Source organism: Bos mutus, chromosome 1 (genome assembly GCF_027580195.1).
Source record: "Bos mutus isolate GX-2022 chromosome 1, NWIPB_WYAK_1.1, whole genome shotgun sequence".
NCBI classification, from domain to species: Eukaryota; Metazoa; Chordata; class Mammalia; order Artiodactyla; family Bovidae; genus Bos; species Bos mutus.
This window is the reverse complement of record NC_091617.1, coordinates 88,624,542-88,630,541: the sequence shown is the minus strand read 5'-3', so window position 1 is coordinate 88,630,541 and position 6,000 is coordinate 88,624,542.

Here is a 6,000-nt window from a genome sequence, read left to right as displayed (position 1 = left end):
GCTCATGGCATTCCAGGGCAGCATAATTCTATTTAGCAGGGCTGAGAATCAGTCTCTCATCTCTCAGAGGGGAACCAAGTGCTAAGATGGCAGGGCTTTTCAGCTACATGAATAGGAATCACCAGCCCCTCCCTTAGCATGGTCAAGGGTTGGGATTCAATAGCAAAATTTCCTGGCAGGACCTTGACTTCATCTTTATCTTGCCAGCCCAGGGGTTATAATTGGAGAAGCACTAGTTCTTCCCTTGGCAGAACTGGGGCTGGGGTCCTATCCTGGGGGTGTTGGAGCTGGTATGATATGGTGAGCTTAAACTATAACTCACCAGAGTTCATGGTTGGGGAAGTTTTTGTCTCCCCTGGTGCAGTTGGTGAGGGTGGGGTCCATGCCTTGTGGGTGACTGAAATTGATTACTTTAAGTGCCCAGCAGTGACTGGTTACTGTGGCTATATGTGGGTGACTGATTCCTTTTTAAGAAGCCAGCTTGCAAGTAACCACGGATAAGGGAACCCCTACTACTTTCACATACATAAAATACTGACACATATATAAATACATGTACATAAAATATTGGTGTTACAGTTTTATATTAAAACTAGAATTGCTTGGTTCCATTTTGTTAGCCATTAAATATAAAATTTATTTTCCCCCCTTTAAGCAAAATATAACTGGGGAGTTTCCTTGGCATCCTGATTTTGATCCCTAGGCTTGTAGTAGGACCTTGGTAGCTGCAATGGTAATAGATCTGATAATAATTCATAGCATCTTTAATAAATATATAGAGGCAAGACCCTGTGGACTTTAAGGTAGTCCATCCATCCGCTCATTCATTCATAAAACCTATATTTACTCAAGATCTGCAGATTACTTGGAGCAGACTTATGGACAAATACTACTTGAGGAATTAATAGTCTGCTTGCAGAGAAAGGAAGTTGAGCCCACAACTGTAACCAACATAGTAATACATGCTGCAACAGAAACAACTGCGAAGTTCTCCTGGAGTATACAGGTGGGAGTAACTCATGTGGTCCTGAATAACTGGGGAACACTTCTCAGTAGATATGCTATTCAAGTTAGGCCTTGAAACGTGAATAAGAGTGAAGAATTCTCTGCAAAGGCAGCATAATTTGTGCAAAGGTCTGGAGGCTGGGAAATTGAGGATTTAGCTTTCCAGTCATTATAGTCAAGGAAGTCAAGTATGAAACTGGTTGAAAATGGGTGTTGGGTTAGCCAACCTGGAGGGCCTACCATGGTAGGCGTTGTTATTCCCATAGAGATGACATAAAGTTCAGGAGGCTAAGTTAACTTGCTTCTGGTCTCATAGCTGGTGTCACAGCTGGATTCCAAGCTCACTTAATCTAACTCAAAAATCTATATGGGTTCCACTACTCCACATAGTCCTCTTCTCAAAATTTTAGAGTTTAATTCAATTCAGTCTGTCTACTGGGTATGTACTAATGCTCAAAACACTATATTGGGATCACAGATGGACACATAGATAAACAAAATATTGTTCCTGCTTTCCAGGAATCAATCAGCTTGATGGAAAGAGATGTTCATATATCACCTATTCAGGGTAGATCTTGATGACTAATGTCACTGGGGCATATGCAATAAGTTGTGGGCTGGGGAGAGAGAAAGGAATTCTGCCTCCGTGATTCTGAGAAAGCTCCCTGGAGGAGGAGAGATTTTATTTGGGTCATCTGTTTGTAAATATTTATTTTATAAAAATTGTGGGTTTTGTTTTTTAAACCTTAGTTAACTTTAACATCATGTCTCAGCTCATTTCAGGTATAAATAGTAAGCAGCCATTCCCGTCTCCAGGGAATTTTCCTAACCCAGGGATTGAACCTGGATCTCCTGCATTTCAGGCAAATTCTTTACCGTCTGAGCCACCAGGGAAGCCCTTAACTTTAATGTCTTGTCTGAGGTTATTTCAGGTTTAGTTTGTGTCTGAAAACTAACGCAGAGACATAATCTTTGAAAATAAATCAACTGACAATGTTTTCTGTTTTTATTTTAATATCGCCAAAAAACTCCATGATCTTGTACTTTAAATCAAAACGATATCTAGTCTACCAGATTAAAATTCATGAAGTGAAACATTCTAAAACAGTAATGAACACAAGGCAATTTAATATGTGTAACCCATTATATATTTTCCTAAACAAGTTAGAGTGTCAGGTTGCATTCCATAAAGAAAAGTTTTTATATTTAATTACACAGGAATAAAATGACAGAGGAACCATTTTTTTTTTTTTACCCTGACACCTAAGATAATGTAATGTATTGTTCTTTCAGTGGGAGAAAAATTAGTTATAATGAACTTGTAATGGAAGTGAAGTGAGAATATTTTAATTAAAGAACTTAGCAAAAAAAAATCAAAAGATAGCAGAGCAAAGGACATGATCAGAATGTTCACAAAAGAGACAAAACAAATACATGTAAAAAAATTGAGCAATAGAGAAATGCATGGTAAAACAAGAAGCTGTTAGTTTCTTTTTGTCTGTTAAATTAGTAAAGAATTAAAAAGGAGAAATCCTCTGGCAAGAATTTGGTAAGACTGGGAGCTCATATGCTTGTTGTAGGACTGCAAAGTGTTTTTATCTTCCCAGGAGCAATCAGATAGTATATATCAAGAACTGAAAAGCACAATATTTAACCCAGTCATTCTGTATCTAGAAATAGAAATTCTCCTAAGGAAATAATTTGAAATGTGATGAAGATGAATGCACAAAGATATTTTATTACAGAATTAATTATAATAAAAATAAAAATGCAAATATCCGCTAATAGGGGAGTGGTTAAGTACATTACAATATTACATGATATAATGATCTAGCCATTATGAAAAACATTTTGAAAATTTCATGATGTAATGAAATATGGGAAAATTCTGATGTAATGTTATATGTATAAATAGTACCATTACAACTGTAAAAAAAAAATCCTGTCTGGAAGGAGACATCAAAATGTTATTAGTTCTTATTGAGTTGTGGCATTTGGCAAATTTTGTTTTATATATATTCTAAATTTTCTACATTGAGTACATGTGATATTTATGATAGAAAAGAAGAATGATAACAAGCCTGGGCTCTGAGTCTGTCAAATGAGACCAGTGTTCTTAAATTTCTCTGAGAAACCAGCTTTGCTGCCAAGCCTCATAGGCAGATGACAGTTGGGGCTTGAAGGTGTCTGTTCAGAACTTTCTGTTGGGGAGACAGTGGCTGCTACCATTCATCTTTAGACATCTGCCACCACAGGGTTCTTGAAGAAAACCTCCGAGGATCGCTTATTTGAAAGGCGAGGCAAGACAGTCTATGGCAGCCGCTACTGAGACCTCTCCTGTTTCTCCCTGCAGTTAGCATGGTGGCTCTCCTGGTCTGGTCCAGCAGTGGAGCAGAGTTGTGTGCAGTGAGCTCGGGACCCAAAAGCGCTGTGAGGTCTCTGTGCTCTTTTAGAAGACAGCTTTACAGAGTGTCAGCACCCACGGCTGGAGGAGGGCATTAGCATCTTGATGTGACTATTGCGTCCTGGAAGAGCCCTGCACCCCACCAGCAGGCGAACTCGGGGCTGACTCTGAGCAGACGATGCTACCAGGGAGGTCAGACAACCCAGGAGCTGTGACAGGGAAGCAGGCCTAGCATGGGCAGCCTTGACTTCCCGACATTACCCAGCCCTCCCAAGTCAGTCCCCAACAAGTGTCTTCCCATGTCCATCAGGCCAATAGAATGTGTCCAAGTTCAGTTCAGAAGCAAAACAAATCTTCTTTGATCAAATAATGGCCAAGTTGGGGCTGTCTTTCTAAAGCACGAGGTCTCCCTGCAGGCAGTAGCGGGGGGTGCATGTGCGCACGTGTGTGTGTGTGTGTGTGTGTGTGTGTGTGTGTGTGTGTGTGGTGGGGGGTGGGGTGAATTCTCTGGCTGTGCTGCTCACGTGCCAGATTGCAGTGCCCAGCACAGCATCTCTGCACACGGCCTGCCTCCAAGCTAGGTGTCGGGTGCAGCCTCTCTGCACACGGCCCCTGAGCTGGGGTGAACCAGGCACAGATGTTTCACATGAGGAACTGAAATCACTGGTGCTGAGGTGCCCTGTAAGCAAGTGAAACTAGACAAGGACCAAAGGAAAAGAGAAAAGGTTAGATAGAGTTCATTTTATTACCCAGGTTCCACTTTTATTTTCCGGGAATTCTTAGTGGGCTTGGCGGGTAACAGCAAGTCTCGTCTGTGACTCCTCTCCAAATGGCATCAGCCAAGTTTGCTTGATAGGACTGGTTTTGTTCAATCTGTTGAATCCATCCAGGCAGTTATAATAATAAGGATGGTCAGCACATATGCCGGGCCCTTTACCTATGGTATTTAATTTAACTGCATCTTTGCCACCATCCTATGGGGGCGATGTCATTATCCTCGTCTCACAGGTGAGGAAACGGGTCTAAGTCTCAGTTACAAGACAGCAGATCTAAGATTCAAGGTTGAGTCCTTGCAGTTCCAAAGCCTATCACGCTCATAACCAGTACACTCACGTCTCCCAAACTTAAGTCGTTTTAAATGTGTCACTATTTTTACCAAAGCCATGTATCATTAATTTTTCTTTAAGTCAATTTATTTTTGTTTTCCATTAAATTTAGCCTTATCCTAAGCAATAATGGGAATGGAATCATGAGTTTAATGTATTATGCGTGTGTGTTGTGTGTATGTTTCAAATGCTTAGACTTAAAAAAAAAAAAACAATTTCAACAGAGGTTTAATCCCTGAACCTTTTAAAATACTTGCAACAGCAGAAGATGTGTACCATTTGGGGAAAATACATTGAAGCTGCTTTCCTTAGACTGGACCAAAAATGCTAATAGGCTACTAACCAGTTGCTGTTCTTAGTAGTAGTTTTATCTTCCTGCCTTTGGTAGAATTGGCCCAGTGCTAATTGCTTCTCGATGTACTTATCCCAAGGCACATGGTTGCTCAAAGGAAGCTGCCATCTCCTCTGGTTTTCCTTTCAGAGCTAGGATGTCCAGCACACGCTGAACTCAGACACTCGCGGCCTTGCACGGGGGCCGTCCAGCCTATGAACCAAGCATGTCAGGCCTTAAGAGATGAGAATAGTGGGTCTGGCTCATTTGTAAGCAGCTCGATGACTTCCATTTAATACTAAAATTTGCAGTGTCATTTTGGGGAGGAGATGGGGAAGCCCCGAGGACCACTTTCTTTTACTTTATTGTGTGGGACCTGGCAAGATAGCTGAATCCCGTCAGACATGCGCTCAGCCATGAAACATTTACCTGTGAGAAGATCTCTCAGGGAAAAATGAGTATCACTTCACCTCTATGCTATACATGGATGACACTTTCACTATGGTAGTGCTCTATGCAGACAATCTGAGAAAAATCTGGAAGGCTGCTAACTTGCTGCGTGTACAGAGCCTTGAACCAGGAATTGGTAGGCCTTAGCTCTTGTACCAGCTCTTTTCATCTTCTCCAGGCTTCTGTTTCCTGCTCTGGAACAGTACCTCCCTCCCCAGGGTGCTGAAGTGTACCCTGAGGATGTGAAAGTGAACAGTCATCTGGAATCTCTCTGCTGAGGTCGTCACTATGACTCATCTATGTCTAAAATCAGGGGGTCAGAGCCATGGATTTCGTACTGTTTTCCAGTCTGTGCACATCGCCTGGGCTTGTTGGTTAGCTGAGTAAATAAGATTGATGGTGGCATCTTCTGTTTTTATTAAGCTTCAGAAACTTGTCCGTGAGATATGGCATTGGTCTCTGCACTGAGGCAGGATCAGGAGAGGAATGAAGGAACATGCAGGATAGGCCAGTCGTCTTCACCCTGAGGAAAATGGAAGGAAACCAGTGTGGCCAGGAAGGGAAACAGCACCAGGGATAACCACCAAATATTTTGGTCATTGGTCCAAAAAACCGGAAATGTGCTGAAAAAATAGGCGGTTAAATTCAGTTATTCCAAGACTCTGTATTCTGATGAGATGGCAGTAAGGAGTCATTTGACCTTT